General features: G+C 42.1%; 2 non-coding genes across 2 annotated transcripts; one reads left to right on the top strand and one right to left on the bottom strand.

Annotated features, from left to right (window-relative positions):
* Positions 1 to 1010: 1010 nt before the first annotated feature.
* Positions 1011 to 1117, bottom strand: LOC120272833. Its single transcript, XR_005540368.1, has one exon. It is a non-coding gene; the product is annotated as a small nucleolar RNA R71 (small nucleolar RNA).
* A 20760-nt stretch (positions 1118 to 21877) lies between these two features.
* LOC120272919 lies at positions 21878 to 21984 on the top strand. Its single transcript, XR_005540451.1, has one exon. It is a non-coding gene; the product is annotated as a small nucleolar RNA R71 (small nucleolar RNA).
* The last annotated feature ends 2309 nt before the right edge of the window (positions 21985 to 24293 follow it).

Genomic DNA, 24293 nt, shown 5'->3' with positions numbered 1-24293 from the left:
TGTATGTAAGGATTTCCACGACTCACCATTGCATTGATTAGGAAGCATAATAGTGATTTCTTGCACTTGAAGCGATTATCCTAGGTGAAGCATCATCCGAGTACCCCATCTTTATCGATTGCCTTATCTCCTCCTTACTTTTGCTCTCTTACTTGTTGCTTTAAATTGTTGAGAATTGAATCATTGTCACACTTATCATTGTTGATATTCCATATAGCTAAGAATCGAATTAAATGTCTTTACTCCCTACTCCCTGTGGATTCGATACCTGCTCACCCAGGATTATTACTTCGACAAACCTGTGCACTTGCGGGATATATGCAAGAGGATCTTGTCAAGTTTTTGGCACCGTTGAAGGGGAGCTAGGCGTTTAGAGATACTTTGCACTTTGTTTTCTTAGCTATTTCACCACACATTCTAATTCATATCTTCTTATTCTATCATCATTCTGATTGTCTTTTTCTTTCTTTTTGGTGCAGCTCCAGGTTATGACCAGAGGGAATCCATCAATATTGATTGAAGGAGACCCTAAAATTGAACGTACACTTAGAAGAAAAGGGAAAGAACCTGTGCAAGAACAGCATAATCCAGCTGATTTGGAAGTAGAAGGATCTGAAAACATGGCTGAACAAAATGAGCAACAACGAACACTATCCGATTATGCCAGACCTTCAGTGTTGGGGACACAATCGAGTATTATGCGTCCACCAATTACAGCTCAGAACTTCTAGCTAAAGCCGGCATTCATCCATATGCTGCAGCAGTCCGCACAATTAAATAGTTTGGCCGATGAGGATCCAAACAGTCACATAGAGAGCTTCCTCGAGGTGTGCGACATGTTGAAGATAAATGGTGTGACGGATAATGCCATCAAATTGAGAGCCTTTCCATTTTCCTTAAAGGGGAGAGCAAAGCCGTGGCTACACTCATTACCCAGAGCATCAATCACTACATGGGAGGAGATGGTAGAAGCTTTTCTAGCCAGTTATTTCCCTCCCGGAAAATTAGCGAAGCTTAGGAATGAGATCTCATCCTTTGTGCAATTGGAATTAGAGTCTCTATTTGAGACATGGGAAAGGTTCAAGGAAATCCTGCGAAAGTGTCCGTCACACGGATTCCCGGAGTGAATGATTGTTCAAACTTTCTACAATGGTTTGAACCTAAGTACAAGGCAATTCTTGGATGCGGCGGCAAGAGGTACCTTACTTAGCAAGACCCCCGATGAGGCTCGCCAATTGATTGAGGAAATGTGGTTAAATAGCTACCAGTGGAAAGTCTCCATAAAATTGATGCGGTAACTTCATTGGCGGCCCAAGTGGAGAGTTTGAGTAAGAAGCTAGATTTTATAGCTTCGAATAGAGTTGCGGCCGTGACCAATTATACCGGTTATGGTGGAGGACATGCTCCCTCCGATTTCCCAATCGTCATTGGTGATGTTTCTTCAGTTGAGAACGTTGACTTTGTAGGTAATGGCATGAGACCTCAAGGGAACCCATACAGCAACACCTACAATTCAGGTTGGAAGAATCATCCCAATTTTTCATGGAGCAATCAAGGACCACAGAAGACCATGGGGCCATCGGGTTTCCTACAACAGCAACAAGCACCTCAAGTGGAAAACAGAATTTCAGGCTTGGAAACCCGAATGACGGATTTGGAGAAGCACTTGGCTAGATTTGTTCAATTGGCAAATAAAAGGTTTGAATCAGTCAAGGCTACACTTCGCAATCATACCGCCTCCTTGCACAACCTTGAAAATCAAGTGGGGCAAATTCTGAAGTTTCTCTCCGAAAGGGCACATGGAAGTTTACCAAGCAACACGGAAACCAATCCTAGAGAACATGTGAAGGCGATCACTTTGAGAAGTGGTCGTGAGGTTGAAGGGAGGCTTCCGAGTGAAAAGCCGAAAAAACACGCACCCGAGGTTGTAGAGGTTGAGAAGGGAGTAAACAAAGAGAAAGAGGTGGCACCCCCACCATTAAAGCGAAGAATCCCTTATCCCTCTAAATTGAAGAATGACCAAGGGGATGAATAGTATAAGAAGTTCCTGAGTCTGTTCAAGCAACTCCATATCAATATTCTTTTTGTAGAGGCATTGGCTCAAATGCCTAAGTATGCGAAGTTCCTAAAAGACCTATTAACCAACAAGAGGAAATTGGAGGAGAGTGCTTCAGTGGTGCTAGATACTTCATGCTCGGCGGTGTTGCAAAAGAACTTGCCGAACAAGAAGAAAGAACCGGGAAGCTTCATCATTCCGTGTAACATCGTCAACTTAGGTGAGGAAATGGCATTTGCGGATTCAGGGGCAAGTATCAACGTCGTGCCATATACTTTCTTCCAAAAGCTAGGCTTAGGAGAACCTAGGCCTACTCAGATGACTTTACAATTGGCGGACCGAACGGTACGACATCCGAGAGGCATCATTGAAGACGTGCTTGTCAAGATGGACAAGTACATTTTTCCGGTTGACTTTGTAGTGCTAGATGTTGATGAGGATGCGGATGTATCCTTGATACATGGGAGACCGTTCTTGCGGACTTCCAAAGCATTGATTGACATGGACGGCGGAGAGCTCACATTGAGAGTTGGAGATGACAAGCTCACATACCGCCTTGCTGAAGCCATGCGGCATTCCCTTGATTTCGATGACACTTTATACTTTCTAGACACTACTGATAAGCTTGTTGATGAATATGTGCAGGAAATGTTCAACCCGGATCCATATGAAGGTTTGTTCGACCAAGAGGAGAGCAATGAAGAAGTAATGATGCTTGGTTCGACTGGAGAAGAAACATCTACCCCGGGGATCTTTAAGACGGTGCTCCAGAAAATGAAGAGGGCTCGGAGACGCCACCGAAAATGCTCCAAGGAAGTTGGACGAACCATTGCTAGGTTGTCCGAAGCCTGAGAGTACACGCTCTACTCTCAAGAGATTTTGCTCATCAAGCTTTCAAGCCATGGCTAAGAGGGCAATCTTCATTTATGAACCCCCGTGAGGTAAGAAAGGTACGTCAAGCTTAGTGACATTAAACAAGCGCTTCTTAGGAGGCAACCCAAGTGTTTATTATTCTCGCACTGATAAACGTCTAAAAGTATGTATTTTGTATGTATTTGTTCTGTATTATTCTTTATATTAATTTGTTAAATCAATGCCTTTTTGGTCTAAACTGTAGCACGGCACTGTAGTGTTGTTACTGTAGCCATTTCACTGTAGCAGTTTCACTGTAGTAGTCATTGTAGCTCATTGTGGGCTTCTCGGCAGAAAACTGAAATTCCCGAGGGGTCGGTATACGGCCGGTATACTGACCTGTTTACCGATCGGGATCTGGGCACTTATAAGGTCTTGAAATTCATTTTTTTGGCATCTTCTTCTTGATTTTTCTTCTTCTTTGGGGACAAGGCCAGCTAGGGTTTGGAGAACACTTCTACATCACTTGAACCCAAGCTTTAGGAGGGCAAAAAGGGAGGAAATCCGAGCATTTTCTCGGAGGAGAGAGCAAGAACGAGGAGGATCTACTTCTAGGGCATCATTGCTTGGAGGTTGAAGACAACGGGAAGCCACCCCTTCGAGTGGCGTCTTTGGAAGGCTTTCTCTTGGGATTCTTGCGTCATTCGACCTTCACATTTGAGGGAGTGTTCCTCATGTTTACTTTAGTTGTTTGTATGGATTATTTGGTTTTCTTGTTGAACATGAACAACTAAACCCCTAGGTCACCGGATGTAGGTGAACCTAGGGGGAGAACTTGTGATGTTTTGGATTGTTTGAGTAGTTTATGCATGTTTGGCTTGTTGTTATCCTTGTTTGGTGTTCTTGCTTGTTTTGGTACATTTGATTGAGTGATATATCAAATTCTTGGTAGCACTTTGTAGCATGACCATTGCCTTAGTGCTAGACTCCACCAAACTAGGAAGGGTTCATTGTATAAATATGCCGTGACCATCGGGTATTTGTACCCCTCCAATCCTAGGGTTGAAAACTACTTGTGTTTCCACCCTAACTTGTGAAAACCGACATTCTCCTTGCAACCGTGTGGGAAGTTGGGCGAAAGAGATTCCGCGCTCAACACTTGCACCAGGTTAGGGGTCAATTGCCGTGACCATCGGGTTGACCTAGGTCTTGGTTTTCTCGGTCCAACTAGCCACGTGCTTTATTACTCAATTTCCTACTCACTATAGTAGCCCCCTTGGGAATCCGCATCCGTGACCATTTTCCAACCTTGGGCATCTCCCGTATTTTACTAGTTTCGTAGTACTTAATATTTCATTTCGCTTTTCGTTTTGCTTTCTTTTCTTCTTTTCTCTTATCTTGGAATTGATGAGCTAAATAACAGGTAAGAAGTGAGTAGGGTAGCTCCTCAGGCCCCTTGGGAATACGACCCATTCGCGCGTGTGCGAGTGGTTTATTACTTGACGACCCCGTGCGCTTGTGGGTGTACACACTTCATGTCGATCAAGTTTTTGGCGCCGTTGCCGTGGATCAATCACTGAGAAAAATTTGGAAAGCTTTACACTTGTTGATTTAGCCTTTTCTTTTTCTTTTGTTTTTGCTCTTTTGTTTTGTTTGTCTTTTGTATTTCTGGTTGATGATCTTTTGTAATTACCCATCTTTGTGTTCTTACTATTAACTAAAATCTTGACTCCTCAATTCTTGTAGGTACACATCTTATGACATGAGCGAGTCAAGCAAACTTGACTGAACCCGATAACGAGATAGAAAGAACTTTGCATCAAAGATTGAGAGAAGCAGCAGAAAGTTCTAGACAACAAGAGGTTCAGGTTGAGTCAAGTGAACCGTCAGTCATGGAGGAGCCTGGGAAGACCCTAATTTGGATGAACATGCAAGCAAGGACAACGGGAGGAAACTTGTTGCACTCCATTGCACGTGCAACTAGGCCCCAGTGGAGGTTCATCCCTTAGACCATTCACTCTATCATGGCCGCAAAGAACTCGAGGAACGGAGGTAGAATCTATCACGTCGGAGGGAAAAGGGGACGCTCTTGTACCTCTCAACTCACCATCTCAACCCTCTCCAACCTAGCTTTGTCTAACGCTCGTGGTGTGTCACTCACTCACAAGGTTACCAACAAGAACTCTCAACCATAGTGTCACTCTAGGGGAAATGTTTATACAATCAAGCATTCAAGGTTGGAACGTATAATAAACATCAATTTATTGAAAGCATAATAAAGAAGTTCAATGAAATGAATACATCCTAGGGTTCACAATCATCCAAGTACCCACTAGGGGTTTAGCTCTCCATGGAGCTAAGTACAATCAAAGAAATCAAATGTAAAAGCAATGAATCCAAAAAGAAACCCCCTCGATGGTCGTGTCGATGGTCTTGTAGAAAGTCCTCTACTCGTCGTCCAAGGATTACTTCGTCCGGTATACGATACGCCTCGATCGAAGCTCCCCTACCAACCTTCTTCCTAATGGAATCACGATGTCAGAGCCGTAGAACAACTCCAAAACCTTGGCCAATACCCCTCGAAACCCTAGCCGAAGCCCTCTCGCAAGTTGGGGAAAAGATGGAGAAAAGAATACCAAAATCGGGGCTGAATCGAATTTAAATAGGGTTGGAATCGGGCTACTCCACAGGCGTGGACGGTACACGCGCTGGTGCGGAATTTCCATATGGGCGTGGATAATTTCCACACGCCCGTGTGGATTCTCTGTCTCTCTGATTTCTCGGCCGTCTGTGAACAGTGCTGCCTACAGTGTTGCTACAGTCTTCGGCCTGAATAACTTCCCAATTCCATACTTTTATTGGGGTAACGCAAACGGGCACACGTTCACTTCGTGAATCACTTGCTTCTTCAATGATATATATGTTGGTGGGGTTCTTGTTCTTGTATGCATAGGACGGAATGCTCAAGTGTGCCTGCCTTTGTGCCCCTCCAAATGGATGTACTCACTCGAATGCGAGGAGGTTGGCACACACTCTAGCATCTCACACCTGTCCTATGTCTTCGCGTTTGAACCTTAGCAAGATCTCCTCCAAAATAGGTGCATTATGATCCACATTCGCCCATTTCCTTCATACTCAGCCTCACAACCCTACCTGCATAAAAGTAACATAAAAACACACATATTAATGTAAAAAACTGAGAAAAGTAATGCTCAACATAAGATATGAACGCTTCGCATTCATATCGCACAAGCACTTATCAAACTCCCCCACACTTAAGCTTTTGCTTGTCCTTAGGCAAACATTAAAACATTCTGTGCATCAATGAAGAAAATATTGAAAGTGCTTGGCCTTAGGTTCACCAAAGTATACAAAGATAGCATTCTACAAGTAAGGAAAATTTCAACACTAAATACGAAAAATCAATGCTCTAGCTAAAAACTTGAATCAAAAAGAATAACAAACCCGAATTTCGTGTAAGTGTGTGAACTCACTCAAAACAGCCCAAGTTATACTTTCAAAGTTCTAAGTGTAAGGGACTTATTTATCTACACAAGTGATAAAAAATTTAAAAGATGGTAGTAGCTTCACACATCCTCTAAGGTAGCCCTTTCCAAAGCGGCCGCTAAGGCGGCTTTCACACTTTCGAGGTGGTAGCTCTTTCTACCCGGGTGGTAGCTTTCACTCATCGTATGAGATAGCTGTTTCTATCATTAGGGCATAACTAGTATCCGACCTGTGAGAGTAGCTTCGTACTTCATAGGTGGTAGCTCTTTCCACCCAACAAATACAAATAAACAAAAAACTATTTTGTTCTTTCTTTTCATTTTTCCTTTAACATCAAACATGAGTTTCCAATAGAGTTCAAAGAGTGAGTTGTGCACTAAGTGTAAATCGGGCAAAAATTCCTAAAAATTCAAGCAAGAACTAGAGCATGAAAAACATTCAATGTTAACAATTCTCCTAGACTTAAGAATACAAACATTGCAACTAAGGTGAACCGCCATTGGCTATGTGAGCATATATCAATCAAGAACAATAGAAAAGATGTGCGCATTATGAAACTCCCCCCCACACTTAAGTTGTACATTGTCCTCAATGTACATATGCAAGCTCACTCAAAATATATCATTCAAAAATAGATGTGGGAGAAGCAATCAAAACAATACTCCCCTGACTCCTAGTGTTGCATTTGATGAAGCTAATTCATTGGGAGTAGTGTTCCAACAGGTTGTGAAGCTCACACTGCCAAGTGCCGAAGCACCTTGGCCGTGCCCATGACTATGTCTCAATTTCCAAGAAGACAAAACCAATCCCGGATGAGTGGGTATCGAATTCACAGGGAGTAGGGAATAAAAACACTTAATCCGTTTCTTATCTATGTGAAAAATCAATAGTAATAAGTGTGACAATGATTCAATTCTCAAAAGTAAAATCAACAAGTAAGAGAGCACGAGTAAAGGAGAAGGTAAGGCAATCGAAAAAGATGGGGTACTCGGATAATGCCCCGCCTAGGACGATCGCTTCAAGTGCAAGAACCCTCTATTATGCTTCCTAATCAATGCAATAGTGAGTCGTGGAAATCCTTCATTACATAGTATCAAATCTAAGGTCAACTATGCCTAACTCTATACATGTCCCGGAGGAGAAATCGAACAATCTTAACACCTCGCACTCGCATAGAGTTGCAATGAGCTCTAGGGATTCCAAGTGATAAATCTCTTCCTAATTATAGACCTAACCGTTTGGTCTAGGTGGAAGGTCCCTAACCACGATTAAGCCCTAGATACTAAGATCACCTCAATGCTTCACTCCGTTGCACTCACAACTAAGCCCCAGCGGAGGGTCATCCCTTAGACCATTCACTCTATTATGGCCATAAAGAATTCGAGGAACGGAGATAGAATCTATCACGTCAGAGGGGATAGGGGACGCTCCTGTACCTCTCGACTCACCCTCTCAACCCTCTCCAACCTAGCTTTATCTAACACTCATGGTATGTCACTCACTCACAAGGTTACCAACAAGACTCTCAACTCTAGTGTCACTCTAGGGGAAATGTTCATACAATCAAGCATTCAGGGTTGGAACTCACAATAAACATCAATTAATTGAAAGCATAATAAAGAGATTCAATGAAATGAATACATCCTAGGGTTCACAAATACCCAAGTACCCACTAGGGCTTAGCTCTCCATGGAGCTAAATACAATCAAAGAAATAGAATGTAAAAGCAATGAATCCATAGAAAAACCCCTTAGATGGTCGTGTCGATGGTCTTGTGGAGAGTCCTCTACTCGTCACAAGGGATCCTTTGTCCGGCCTAGGATACAGCTCGCCGGATCGGTGCCGATGAAAGATCTCCCAATAACCTTCTTCCAAACGACGCGCGATGTCGGAGCCGTAGAACCTCTCCAAAACCCTAGCCAATACCCTTCAAAACACTAGCCGAAGCCCTCTCTCAAGTTGGGAAAAAGATAGAGAAAAAAAGACTGCTAAAATTGGGGCTGAATCGGCTTTAAATAGGGCTGTAGTCGGGCGACTACATGGGCTTGTGGATTTTTCAAACGGCCATGTGGAATTTCCACACAGGCGTGGATAATTTCCACACGCCGTGTGGATTCTCTGAATTCCTGTTTTCTCAGTCGGCTGTGAACAGTGGTGCTATAGTACCTTGCTACAATGCTCTGCTACAGTATATGGCCTGAATAGCTTCCCGAATCCATACTTTCATCGGGGTAACGCAAACGGGCACACGTTCACGTCGTGGATCACTTGCTTCTTCAATGATAGAGAAGTTGGTGGAGCTCTTGTTCTATGTGCATAAGTCTGAATGCTCGAGTCTGACTGCCCTTGTGCCCCTCCAAATGGATGTTCCAACTAGAATACGAGGAGGTTGGCACACACTCTAGCATCTCACACCTGACCTATGTCTTTACGTTTGAACCTTAGCAAGATTGCCTCCAAAATCGGTGCATTACGACCTACATTGGCTTTTTTTCCATCATACTCGGCCTCACAACCCTACCTACACGAAAGTAACATAAAAAACATACATATTAGTGTAAAAACCCGAGAAAAGTAATGCTCAACATAAGGAATGAACGCTTCGCCTTCATATTGCACAAGCACTTATCAATGGGGCTATATGATACGACATAGACAGAGACTAAGGAGTATGAGTAGTTTCCCACAGATTATCCTGGGAGTTTGATACCACACCACACATATAGAGTGTTTTGTGGACAGGGGCAGTATGTGCACGGAGTTTAAAAGGCCACCTGCCACTCCCGGCGGAGTTACAGATACATTCACGCCGTTTTGAGAAGGTTAGTGAATGGGCGTGGTGATAGTACGGGTGGGCTCAGTCGACAGGAGATTCTATACCTATACTCTATGGTACAAAGCACACCGCTACACTTGGTACACATCCTGGCAGAGTATATACGACATCAAGGGCAGTATCCCAGGATAGGTGCCCTCTTTTCTGGTCTCTATATCATGAGGTTAGTCACCAGTATGGGCTTAAGTGATGTGATCTGAGGGCTCGAGAAGGTGACTGTACCTGCTTCCCTAGGCATAGAGACTATGAGATTGATGGGGATGGTTCGCAGGTATCAGTCGGGAGTGTATGTGACACGTGTCCGAATATGCATGTGAACCGCAAGTGTACGGGTGCCGAAGTAATAAAATACCCGGTGAGTCGGGTAGTCGAATCCGCAGGGAACAGGGCTACTAGTACTAACTTCTTCTCTGCTTTCTAGCCTAATGATAAATGGTAAGGTGTGGTGATCTAATGTGTAAAGAAATGAATACCGGAGTTGAATATGCAAGGGTGAAATGGATGGAGATCTTAATCAGTAAAAGTGGGGTATTTGGGTAATGCTCCCCTAGGATTCAGGTATTAGGTACCGGATTAGCAAAGTATTTCTATGATAAGTAAGTTAAGCCATGGAAATCCAAAAATAATCGGATCCTGCCTCCATATCACCGATAATAGTCCCCTACGAGGTCTCGGTGGAGAAAGCGCTCAATCCCAACACCTCACACCATATATGACCGCAAAGCACTATAGGGATTCCAAGAGGTGTATCCGAATCCTAAAGATTGATCCAACCCTAATTCCCGGTGAAAGATCCTAACCCCCTACAAGGTCCCGGCAGAGAAATCTCTCAATCTCACACCTCACACAAAATATGGTAGCATAGAGCTTAGGGAACGGAGATAGAATACACCAATCGGAGGTGAAAGGGGATGCTCCCTATCTCATGACTCACCCTCTTAACCCTCTTCAATCTTGAGATGCTATCCCTAATGGAGACCTCTCTCTCTCTCACCAAGTTAACAAATCATGCAAACCAAATAACCTAAAGATAAATAAGGCAAGCAAGCATTAGACAATCAAGATTAAAACTTAATCAAACTCAGATTAAATAGAAACACTAAGCAAATCCACAAAAGATGAGAATCCTAGGGTTCACAAGGCCCAAATACCCTCTAGGGTTTTAGCTCTCCATGGAGCAACATACAAAGCACACCATCAATGAATGAAAGTACATTAAAACCATAGAAATAAACCCCTTATATATGAAATGGTGGCCTTGATGGAGAGCTTCGACGTCTTGAAGGACCCACTCCGAAGCTAGTTTCACCGGTGGCTTCCTTGATGCTATGACGGAGGAGGAATCGATCAAAGTTGGTGACGAAGAACCTCCAAAGCCGCAAAGACCTCCTCTCCAAACCCTAGCTGTCTCACAACTCAAGAGCCGCAGAAAAGATGACAAAGAATAGGGCAAAATGGCTATTTATATGACTTAGACCGCGTCTATCACGTGCCCCCATGCACCCATGTGGATTTTCCATGCGCCAGCATGGGCTGCAGGAATTACCACGCGAGCGGGTGGAATTTCCACGTGGTCCCGTGAACAATAAAATTGCTACAGTATTTCGTCGTATTACTTTGCTGCGGTACTTTTCACAAAACACGGTCCAAACACTCTTCTCTTGAGGCCACATGTCCGGGCACACGTTAATGTGGTAGGCTATAAAACTTTTCTTCATCGATGTATCTTTGAGAGGCCTTGCAATCTTCACAAAGAGAAGGAACATGAAGATGTGGCTGCCTTTGTGCCCATCCAACTAGTGAATTGACTTGAATCTTCTTGGAAGTTGGCACACATCTCCACGTTTATGAATTCCTCTCATGTCTTTGTCCTTCAATAGAACAAGAACTCTGAACATTGTGTCTTTATAGCCTATCTTTGCTTCCTTTTTACTCTTCAAGGCATTCACAACCTATATGCATAAAAGAACACCAAATACACAATATAAGACATAAACCATTGTAAAATTGATGCTCAATGCATCTAAAACATATATAAAAATATGTCTACTCAAGCACTTATCAGTATGCATTGATTACACCTACACCAGAGACAGTGGAGGGCAGAGATGACAAAGTAGAGGTTCCTCAGGCCGCTCCTGGGCCACAGCCATGGCACACAGAGACCGAGGAGACACCTGCAGCACAGGATCCGCCCCTAGTGTGCATGTTTTCTCCATCTTGAGCCTATGATCATTTTGAGAGGCTTGAGAGTGCTGTAGGTGTACTCTAAACTGAGATTACTGAGGTCCGTGAGACACAGGCAGTGTAACACACTGAGTTCATGGCCCGTTTCAACATTTTACAGCAATTGCTAGTGCGAGACCCGAGATCACCATTTCTGATGCTACCCCAGACCCGTCTGCTACAGCAATGGCTACTCCAGCACCATCATCACCGGTTCATGCTCCGATCGATCCACCTAGTCACCACTGCTAGCAGCGCCAGTAGAGCCGACACAGGATGACACCGATGCTTGATGCGTCTTTGCTTTACTTTGACTTTATATTTTTTTTTCCTACATTTTATTTTGTATTGTACACTCGGAAAGGATCCTCCTTCTGAATTTATCTTTTATTTTTGTTTGAGATGTATTTCATTACTTTATCTTATATGTACTCGAGTTGTTTTTTTTATTGAGCTTCACTTAACCTCTTGTGTATGCGTGCAGATGGTCTTGCCTGTATGGGAATTGAGAACTGGTCATTGACACAGCCCAAGGATTTAGGTCCATCAAACGCAACACTAGGAGTTAGGGGAATATTGTTTTGATTGCACATTCACACATATTTCTTTTGATTACTATACTTTTTATGGTGCTTGCATGTGTACATTCAGGGCAATGTACATCTTAAGTGTGGGTGGGGGAGTTCACGTTGCACATGTCTTTTACATGAGTTTTGACTGATATACATGCTCACGTAGCCAATGGCGGTTCACTTTAGTTGTAATGTTTATATTCTTGAGTTTAGGAGAATTTTTAACATTGAATGTTCTCATGCTCTAGGTTTTACCTGAATTTCTTGGAATTTTTGCCCGATTGACACTTGTTGTAGCACTCGCTCATGAAACTCTTTTGGAAACTCAAGTTTGATGTTTAAGGGACTAGTTAGTTTTTTTTTCTTGTTCTATTTTGATGAAAAAAAATGTGGAAAAAAGAAAAGAAAGAAAATATATGATTTAGTTGTGCATTTAGGGTGGAAAGAGCTACCACATATGATGTATGAAGCTACTCTCATTAGTCGGATACTAGTTATGCCCTAATGAGAGAAAGAGCTATCTCATGGTATGAGTGAAAGCTAACACCCCGGTGGAAAGAGCTACCACCTCGAAACTGTGAAAGCCAGCTTAGTGGCCGCTTCGGAAAGGGCCACCTTAGAGGATGTGTGAATCTACTACCACTTTTTTGGATTGTTATGTTTTGTAGTTAAATAAGTTCTTTATACTTAGAACTTTGAGGAGTATACTTTGCATTGAATTGAGTGAGTTTACACACACTTACACAATTTTGGGTTGTTGTCCTTTTTGATTCAGGTTTTTAGCTAGAGCATTGATTTTTTTTTCCGTATTTAGTGTTAAATTTTCCATACTTGTAGAATGCTCTGCTTGCATGCTTTGTTGAACCTAAGGCCGAGCAGTTTCAATCTTTAATTCTTCTACGCTTCAATGTTTTATTTCTTTGCTTAAGGACAAGCAAAAGCTCAAGTGTGGGAGAGTTTGATAAGTGCTTGTGTGTTAAGAATGCGAAGTGTTCTTTCCTTACAACGAGTATTACTTTTATCAGGTTTAAGTGCTAATACATGTGTATTTGTGTTCTTTTGAGCATATAGGGTTGTGAAGCTATGTTTTGAGAAAGGAAGCCAAAAGTAGATCGTGAATGCACTATTTGGTGAAATCTTGAAAGAAACAAATGACAAGACACAAGTGGGGCTCTAAGATAGGTTAATGTGTGCCAACCTCCATGTATTCAAGACATTACAATGAGTTGGAGAGGCACGAAGGCAGCCACATTTGCGTATCCCGACTTGTGTATTGATAGCAAGATCTTCACCAGTGAGGCTTTTGATTGAAGAAGAGTTACGATCTATGGCATAAACGTGTGCCCGTTTATGTTGCCTCAATGAAAACTGTGGAATTGGCAGTGTTTCGGCAGAGTACTGTAGCAGCTTACTGTAGTAAATCAATGTAGCAAGATATTGTACCAGTTACTATTCACAACTGGCTTAAAATCAGGTTTCTAGAGAATCCAGATGGGCGTGTGGAAATTATCTATGCCCGTGTGGAAATTCCACAGGCCCGTGTGGATGCCCGATTCCAGCCCTATTTAAGCGGTGATTTAGCCCGATTTTGGGGATCTTCTTTCCCTCTTCTCTCCAACTTTTCTCCATCTTTTGAGAGGCCGTCGGCTAGAGTTCTGAGAGGCTTTTGGAACATCTTTGGAGTGTTTCTCCGGATTTAACACCGTGTTTTGCTTGAAAGAAGGTTATTGGGGGAGCTTTCATTGACACCTATCCGACAGGGGTGCCCTAGGCTGGATAAGGGGACCTTTGGAGAAGACGAGGCTACTCCACAAGACTATCGACATGAATATCGAATGGTTTCCTATGGATTGCTTATCTTTACTTTCGATTTCATTGTTGATTGTATTGTGCTCCATGGAGAGCTAAACCCCCTAGTGGGTACATGGATTTTGTAAATCCTACGATGTTATTGTTTCATTGACCTTCCACTGTGCTTTCCTTAATTGATGCTTTTATTTAAGTTCCAATCTTGAATGCTTGTTGAATAATTTCTCCCTTAGAGTGACACTAGGGTTGAGAGTCAATATTGGTAATCTTTGTGGATGGGTGACACACCACGAGTGTTAGACAAAGCTAGATTGGAGAGGGTTGAGAGGGTGAGTCAAGATGTAGCGGAGCGTCCCCTTTCCCCTCCGGTGTGATTTATCCTACCCCTATTTGCTAGAGTTCTTTGTAGTTATAATAGAGTGAAGTGCTAGGGGATGAACTCCATTGGGGCTTAGTTGTGCGAGAAACATAGTGAAGCGTTGAAGTGACTTTAGTATATGGGGCTTAATTATAACTATGTGTCTTTCACCTGGACCAAAGGGTTAGATCTACACATAGGAATAGGGTTTATCACTTGGAATCCCTAGAACTCCATGCAACTTTGTTCAGTGTGAGGTGTTGAGACTGAGTGATTTCTCCACTGGGACATAGTGTAGGGTTAGTCACATGTGACCTTAGGTTTGGAATCATGTGCTTTAGGATTTCCATGACTCATTGATTATAAATTAGAAAGTATAATGGTAGGTTTTACACTTGAAGCATTAGTTCTAGGGGAGCATTGTCGGAGTACCCCACTTCTATCGATTGCCTTTCCTCTCGCTTACTTGTGCCTCTCATTCTTGTTCCTTTTATTTCTGTTTACATTACATCTTATCAACACAATCATTATTCATCTTCACTTGGTTAAGTAGCAATTCAAGTATTTTTTTTCCCTACTCACTTTGGATACGATACCCCACTCACTTGGGATTTATTACTTTAACAAACCCGTGCACTTGCAGGTCATAAGCAAGGAGCATTGTCAGAAACACAAAGATTTAAATTTAACTAGAACGATATGAATTAATAGTGATGTGAAAACAAATCAATGCAAATAGAAATTAGAAAAGAAGAACTAGGCGCGAATAAAAGAAATTATAGGCAATCAACAATAAATAGGTCAAACGGACATTGCTCACCCTAGGACTGTTGATTCAATGCAAGGCAAATCATTATGTCTCTTAACTGATGTCTAATGAGTCATGGAAATCCTTAAACACATGGTCCCACAACTTAAGGCCAACAATGACTAACCCTACACTATGCCCCAGTGGAGAAATCACTTAGTCTCAACACCTCACACTGTGCCAGGTTGCTTAAAGCTCTAGGGATTCCAAGTGATAAACCCTATTTCCTAAAATAGATCTAACCCTTTGTTCCAGGCGAAAGACCCTAGTCATAATTAAGCCCCAAATACTAACAATTACTTTAATGCTTCACTCTGTTGCTTATGCAACCAAGCCCAGTGGAGGTCGTCTCTTAGCACTATACTCTATTGTGACTGCAAAAAACTGTTAGAACATGGAGGTAGGATCAATCACAACGGAAGGGAAAGGGGAAGTTTTGCATCCTCACAACCCTCTCTAATCTAGCATTATCTAACCATCATGGTGTGTCACTCATCTACAAGAATTACCAAAATGGATTCTCAACCCTAGTGTCACTTTAAGGGAAAATCAACTCAATGAGAATTCAAGATTGGAACTTAATTAAAACATCAATTTAAGAAAGCATAATGAAAGATCAAAGAAACAACATCACCATAGGGTTTACAAGTCCAATTACCTACTAGGGGTTTAGCTCTCCATGGAGCAAATATAATCAATAATGAAATCAAAAGTAAAAATATGCAATCAATGAATAAAACCCCCCTTGCTGTTCATGTCGATAGTCTTGTGGAGTGACCGCGTCTTTTCCAAAGGTTCCCATGTCAAGCCTAGGGCACAACTCATCGGATCGGTGCCGACGAAAGCTGCCCAATAACTCTATTCCGAAGAAAACACGGTGTCGAAGGCCATAAACCTCTCTAAAAGTCAAGCTAAAACCTCTCCAAACCCTACCTGTGGGCACCTCCGAAGGTGGAGAAAAGATAGCCAAAATATGGAAAACGGAATTTTGAAATCAGGCTGAAATCATGACTTAAATGCGGCCTATGAATCGATTTTCTGCGGCCTATGAATAGTAAATCTAATCTCCAGGAAATTGAATCTCCAAGAACAGCAATCGGAAAACATAAGCGTGATTGCCTTTGTGCCTCTCCAATTTGCATATTTCCTTGAACACAACGGAGGTTGGCACACACTCACATGTCTTTGAGCACAACTTGTGTCTTCACGTTTGTTCACTCCAAGATTCCATCAAATAAAGTGCAAACGCAATCTACTTTGGCTTCATTCTTCTATACTTGTCTCCACAACCCTACATACACAAAAGAACACAAATACACATGTATTAGCAATAAAATCTGAGAAAACTAATGCTCATTGTAAGAAAAAAATACTTCGTATTACTAATACACAAGCACTTGTCACCTAGCGTAATTAATAAAAACAATAACTATAGTACATACTCCCAACTCCTTCTAAGTGTGTTAATGACGTCTCCAATTGTATTGTTTAATAGTATTGTAGAAGTAAACTAAAGAAAAAGCATAAACAATTAGGCTATTGATAAATGAAAAGGAAGTAATAGGAGCCTCTCGCTATTCATAGGGAAATACGACCCTCGTGTTCACCCATGAGGTATTACTTGATAACCCATGCACTTACGGTATCACGGACAATCTGTAGTATTATGTGCATATTTGTATGCTTATATAATTGCAGAATTGACAGACCCATAAGCATCCATCATGTTTTGGGCACTGTTGCTGAGGAATCACAATTGCGAGATTCTAGGAAAACTTGTAGCTTAGTTTATTAACTAATCTTATTTTTATTGTATTATTATATTTAAACAATATTGAAGACTTATTGCTACTACACTCTAATACAGATGATTATTCATGACCAGAGCTAATCCCATTAATTTAGTAGAAGGAAGCAGCGAACTAGAGAGAACCCTAACATTGTTGAGCAAACTCCAAAAGAGGCTAGTTATGGAAGTGGATAGTGATAGTAACAGCGTAGAATTTGCAACTATGGTTAAACCAAGAATAACACTATGAGAGTATGAGAGGCCATAGTTTACAAGTTAAGATTCAGTATGCAAGCCCCAGCAGTAGTTTACAGGGTAAGATTCAGTGTGCAATCCCTGGTAGTAGTAGCTAATAACTTCAAAATCAAAGCTAACACTATTAGGATGATTCATAACTCATATGAGTTTGATAATCTAGTGCGTAAAGACCCAAATGCCCATCTCTCAAATTTTGTGCATAACTATTTGACATTCAAGATAAGCACAGTGATAGATGATGCGATCATATTGTGACTCTTTCCTTTCAGTTTGAAAGGCTCGGCATACCGGTAGCTTACTTCCCTAGCACCAGGCTAGATTAAGACATGGAATGACTTAGTAGAAAAATTCCTTGGATGATACTTCCCACCGAGTAAGGCAGCAATGATCAGGAAGAAGATCTTGACATTTAAGCAAGGAGAATCAAAAACACTGTTCGAGGCACATCAATAATTCAAGGACATTCTTAGGTGGTGCCCGCATAATGGATTCACTTCATGGATGAGATTATAAATTTTGTACAACAGGTTGAACTACAAGACAAAGCAGCTCATTAACACAGCAGTCAGAGGATCTCTAAGTAATAAGTATCCTGATGAAGTAGAACATTTATTCAAAGACATGGCAAACAATAAATCACGATGGAGTTTAAGAGGGAGACATCTAAAGGTAAACAAGTTGTATAAGATAGACACAGATATCACTTTGGCAGCAAAATAGATGTACTCACAGGAAAATTAGATTTATTCATGAGAAATAGTTTGGGTGCCAGCTTGAATTCCAGGGTCATTTTATTTTGAGAAACTTGTGGAGGATGGCATGGAGCATCCTAGTGCTTGAATGTAAGGTAAGCATTAGCTCTTATGGAATGGGCTAACTATATCAGAGGAAGTCAGAAGAACCAGAATAACCCATATAGCATCACCTACAACCAAGGGTGGAGGAACAATCCTAACTTCTCCTGGAGTCAAGGTCAGCAGTAGAGGCTTCATCTGTAATAGAACTACCAATACCAGTCCCAAGAACTACAGTCTAAAAGGAAAATGTAAACAAAAGATATTTTGGCCAAATATATGACTAGTAATGATGCACGAATGGACAGTTGCCAAGATCTAGTACCGAAAGACATCAAGGAAGCCTACCAAGAAACAGTGAATCAAACCCAAGGGACCAGCTTAAGGGTATTTCACTCTGTAGTGGTAAGACCATCGAGGCAAGGCCCACTCGGAGTCCTAGTGTCATGATAGAGAGTGTAACCATACGAGAAGGCCCTAGTACTTCATAATAATCAATGGAGGAGGAAGAGGATGCAATTGAGGAATGACTAAAAGAGTCATCACTAGTTCGACCCACAGTTCAAGAATATAAAACCTAAGTTCCTTACCCTTTTAGACTAAAAGCTAATAAGGAAGATGACAAGTGCTAGAGTAGACATACTTTCCTATATGTTTTACATGCATTGAGCATCATTTTTTATCATGGTTTATGTCTCATATAGTGTATTTGGTGTTCTTTTGTGCAATTAGATTGTGAATGCCTTGAAGGAAGAAAAAGAAACAAATATAGGCTATAAAGACACATTTTGGGAGTTCTTGTTCAATCCAAGGATTAATACACAAGAGGAGCTCATGAACATGGAGGTGTGTGCCAACTTCCAAGAGGATTCAAGCCTATTTGCCAGTTAGAAAGGCACAAAGATAGTCACATCTCCATGTTCATTCTCTTTGTAAAGAATGCAAGACCTTTCAAATGATAAGTCAACAAAAAAAAGTCATACAGCCTACCACATGGACTGTGCCCGACCATGTGGCCTTAAGAGAAGAGTGTTTGAACCACTTTTTTGAAGAGATATTGTACTATTTTGCTGTAGAAATATAATAACAAAAACACTATTCCACATGACAGTGTGGAAATTCTTGCTGCCTACGCTGGCACGTGGAAATTTCACGTGGACTCGTGAAGACAAGTGACAGTCGCGGTTTATGACTATAAATAGGCCATTTGCCCTAATCTTTAGAGATTTTTTGCTGGACTTTTTGTGACCATTCAAAGGGTAAAGTGGCTAGGGTTCTTGACACACCAATTGTATGTCACCCGCAAGTGCACGGGCTTATCGAAGTAATAAATCCAAGGTGAGTGGGTTATCTTATCCATATGGAATAGTGAATAGAAACACAACGATTGCTATTTAACTAAAAGAAGATGAAACAATAATGGTGTGGATAAAATCAATGTAAACGAGACTAAAGAAAATAAGAAAGAGAGACACTATAAAATGAGAGAAAAGACAATCGATAGAAAGTGGGGTACTCGGGCATTGCTCCCCCTAGGATTATTAATTCAAGTGCAAGACCAACTATTATGTCTCCTAACTGATTCTTAATGAGTCGTGAAAATCCTAAAATACACGGTCCTAAACCTAAGGTCAACCATGACAAACTCTACACTATGTCCCGGTGGAGAAATAGCTTAGTCTCAACACCGAACGCTATGGAAAGTTATAAGAAGTTCTAGGTTTCCAAGTGATAAACAATATTCCTATATGTAGGTCTAACCCTTTGGTCCCAGTGAAAGACCCCTAGTCACGATTAAGCCCCGGATACTAAACATTACTTCAACCCTTCACTCTGTTTCTCACACAACAAAGCTTTAGTGGAGTTCCTTTATTAGCACTTCACTCTATTGTGAAAGCAAAGAACTCTAGGAAATAGAGGTAGGATAAATCGCAGCACAAGCATCTAAAAATCAAGACACCAACACTCCACAATTTATTCATGCAAAACACTACATTATTCAACTAAGAAAAATAGTAAACACTTGGGTTGCCTCCCAAGAAGTGCTTGTTTAACGTCACTAAGCTTGACGTACCTTGTCTTACCTCACGGGGGTTCATAGATGAAGGTTGCCCTCTTACCTATGACTTGAAAGCTTGATGAGCACAATCTATTGAAAGTAGAAGGTGTATTATCAGGCTTGGGACCACCTAGCAATGATTCATCCAACTACTTCCATTCACAGACGTCTCCAACAGCCTTGGAGTATTTCTGGTGGCATCTCCTAGCCTCTTCATTTTCCGGAGCACCTTCTTCAGGATCCCCAGAGTACATGGTACTTCTTCCGTTGATCCAAGCATCATTTCATCTTCATATCCCTCCACTTGGTCGAACAAACCTTCATACGGATCCGGATTGAACATTTCCTGCATGTATTCATCAACAATCTCATCAGTAGTATCTAGAAAGTATAAAGTATCATCGAAATCAAGAGAATGCTGCATTGCTTCAGCAAGGCGGTATGTGAGCTTGTCATCTCCAACTCTTAATGTGAGCTCTCTGCTGTCCATATCAATCAATGCTTTAGAAGTCCGCAAGAACAGTCTCCCAAGTATCAAGGGTATATCCGCATCCTCATAGACATCTAACACTACAAAGTCAACTGGAAAAATGTACTTGTCCATCTTGACAAGCACGTCTTCAATGATGCCTCTCGGATGTCGCACTGTTCGGTCCGCTAGTTGCAAAGTAATCCAAGTAGGCCTAGGCTCGCCCAAGCCTAGCTTTTGAAAGAAGGTGTATGGCATAACATTGATACTGGCCCCTGAGTCCGCCAATGCCATTTTTTTACCAAGATTGCCAATATTACATGGAATGATGAAGCTTCCCGGGTCTTTTTTCTTGTTCGGCATGTTCTTTTGCATTACCGCCGAGCATGAAGCATCCAAAATCACTGAAGCACTTTCCTCCAACTTCCTCTTGTTAGTCAACAAGTCTTTCAAGAACTTCGCATACTTAGGCATTTGGGCCAATGCCTCAACAAAATTAATATTGATGTGGAGTTGTTTGAACAAACTCAGGAACTTCTTGTACTATTCATCCCCTTGGTCATTTTTCAATCTAGAGGGATAAGGGATACTTGGCTAGAAAGGTGGGGGTGCCACCTCTCTCTCTTTACTTGTCCCCTCTTCTACCTCTATAACCTCGGGTGCGTGTTCTTTTGGCTTCTCACTCGGAAGCCTACCTTCAACCTCATGACCACTTCTCAAAATGATCGCCTTCACATGCTTTCTAGGGTTGGTCTCTGTATTGCTCAGCAAGCTTCCATATGGCCTTTCAGAAAGAGACTTCGCAATTTGCCCCACCTGATTTTCAAGGTTATGCAAAGAGGCGGTGTGGTTGCGAAGTGTAGCTTCGACTGATTCAAACCTTGTATTTACAGATTACACAAATCTTGTCAAGTGCTTCTCTAAGTCATTCATTCGGGTTTCCAAACCTGAGACTCTATTTTTCACCCGAGGGCTTGTTGTTGTTGTGGAAACCCGGTGGCCCCATGGCCTTTTGTGGACCCTGATTACTCCATGAGAAATTGGGATAATTCTTCCAACCCGAATTGTAGGTATTTCTATATGGGTTTCCTTGAGGTCTCATGCCATTACCTACAAAATCAACGTTCTCCACCAAAGAAACATCACTGATAGAGATCGGGCAATCGGAGGGAGCATGTCCTCCACCACACTCAGTGCAATTAGTCATGGCCGCCACTCAGTTTGAAGTTAGAAGATCTAACTTCTAACTCAAATTTTCCACTTGAGCCACCAATGAACTTACCGCATCTATCTCATGGAGATCGGCCACTTTTTTCTTTTCCCTAGCATTCCATTGGTAGCTGTTTAACCCCATTTCTTCAATTAACTGACGGGCCTCATCGGTAGTCTTGCTACCTAAGGTACCTCCTGCTGCAACATCCAAGAGTTGCTTTGTACTCGGGTTCAAACCTTTGTAAAAGGTCTGAACAATCATCCACTCCGGGAATCCGTGTTGCGGGCACTTTCTCAGGAGCTCCTTGAACCTTTCCCATGTCTCAAATAGAGAATCCAATTCCAACTGAACAAAGGATGAGATCTCATTCCTAAGCTTTGCAGATTTTCTGGAAGGGAAATAATGGGCAAGAAAAGCTTCTACCATCTCCTCCCATGTGGTGATCGATGCTCTAGGTAATGAGTGTAGCCCCTGCTTCGCTTTCCCCTTTAGAGAAAATGGGAAGGCTCTCAACTTTATGGCATCATCCGTCACTCCGTTTATCTTCAACATATCACACACCTCGAGAAAACTCTCTATATGACTATTTGGATCCCAATTGGCCAAACCTTTGAACTGTGCAGATTGCTGCAACATGTGGATGAATGTCGGCTTCAACTCAAAGTTCTGAGCTGTAATCGGGGGACGCACAATACTCAATTGTGTCCCCAACACTGAAGGTCTGGCATAATTGGATAATGTTCGCTATTGCTCATTCTGTTCTGCCATGTTTTCAGATTCTTCCACTTCCAAATCAGCTAAATTAGACTGTAGTTGCACAGGCTCTTTCCCTTTTCTTCTAAGTGTACGTTCAACCTCAAGATCTCCTTCAATCAGTATTGAGGGATTTCCTCGGGTCATAACCTAGAGTTGCACCCAAAAAGAAAGAAAAAGAAATCAGAACGATGATAGAATAAGAAGATATGAAATAGAATGTATGGTGAAATAGCTAAGAAAACAAAGTGCAAAGTATCCCTAAACGCCTACTCCCCGGCAACAACGCCAAAAACTTAACAAGGTCCCCTTGCGTATATCCCGCAAGTGCACGGGTTTGTCGAAGTAATAATCCCGGATGAGCGGGTATCGAATCCACAGGGAGTAGGGAGTAAAAACACTTAATCCGCTTCTTAGCTATGTGAAAGATCAATAGTGATAAGTGTGACAGTGACTCAATTCTCAAAGTAAAAGCAACAAGTAAGAGAGCACGAGTAAAGGAAATGGTAAGGCAATCGATAAAGATGGGGTACTCGGATAATGCTCCGCCTAGGATAATTATTTCAAGTGCAAGAACCCTCTATTATGTTTCCTAATCAATGCAATGGTGAGTCGTGGAAATCCTTAAATACATAGTCCCAAATCTAAGGTTAACTATGCCTAACTCTATACATGTCCCGGAGGAGAGATTAGATAACCTCTCTACCTCGCACTCGAATAGAGTTGCAATGAGCTCTAGGGATTCCATGTGATAAATCTCTTCCTAATTATAGACCTAACCCTTTGGTCCAGGAGGAAGGTCCCTAACCATAATTAAGCCCTAGATACTAAGATCACCTCAACGCTTCACTCCGTTGCACACGCAACTAAGCCCCAGCGGAGGGTCATCCTTTAGACCATTCACTCTATTATGGCCGCAAAGAACTCAAGGAACGGAGGTAGAATCTATCACGTCAGAGGGAAAAGGGGATGCTCCTGTACCTCTCGACTTACCCTCTCAACCATCTCCAACCTAGCTTTGTCTAATGCTTGTGGTGTGTTACTCACTCACAAGGTTACCAACAAGAACTCTCAACCCTAGTGTCACTCTAGGGGAAATGTTCATAGCATGAAGCATTCAAGTTTGGAACTCACAATAAACATCAATTAATTGAAAGCATAATAAAGAGATTCAATGAAACAAATACATCCTAGGGTTCACAAATACCCAAGTACCCACTAGGGGTTTAGCTCTCCATGGTACAATCAAAGAAATAGAATGTAAAAGCAATGAATCCATAGAGAAACCCCCTTGATAGTCATGTCGATGGTCTTGTGGAGTGTCCTCTCCTCATCGCAAAAGATCTTTTGTCCGGCCTAGGATACACCTCGCCGGATCGGTGCTGACGAAAGCTCTCCTAATAACCTTCTTCCAAATGACGCGCGATGTCAGAGCCGTAGAACCTCTCCAAAACCTTAGCCAATAACCCTCAAAACCCTAGCCGAAGCCCTCTCTTATGTTGGGGAAAAGATGGAGAAAAGAATGCTGAAATCAGGGCTGAATCGGCTTTAAATAGGGCTGGAATCGGGCGACCACACGGGCCTGTGGATCTTTCACACGCCCATGTGGAATTTCCACACGGGCATGGATAATTTCCACATGCCCGTGTGGGTTCTCTGAATTCCTGTTTTCTTGGCCGGCTATGAACAGTGCTGCTACAGAATCTGGCTTTTATCGGGGTAACGCAAACGGGCAGACGTTTACGTCATGGATCACTTGCTTCTTCAATGATAGACAAGGTGGTGGAGCTCTTGTTTTATGTGCATAAGTCGAAATGCTCGAGTGTGACTATCCTTGTGCCCCTCCAAATGGATGTGCCAACTCGAATACGAGGAGGTTGGCACACACTCTAGCATCTCACACCCGACCTATGTCTTCGCGTTTGAACTTTAGC

The sequence above is a fragment of the Dioscorea cayenensis genome, chromosome 11 (assembly GCF_009730915.1).
Source record: "Dioscorea cayenensis subsp. rotundata cultivar TDr96_F1 chromosome 11, TDr96_F1_v2_PseudoChromosome.rev07_lg8_w22 25.fasta, whole genome shotgun sequence".
Taxonomy (NCBI): domain Eukaryota; kingdom Viridiplantae; phylum Streptophyta; class Magnoliopsida; order Dioscoreales; family Dioscoreaceae; genus Dioscorea; species Dioscorea cayenensis.
This window is presented reverse-complemented; position numbering and strand designations above follow the sequence as displayed.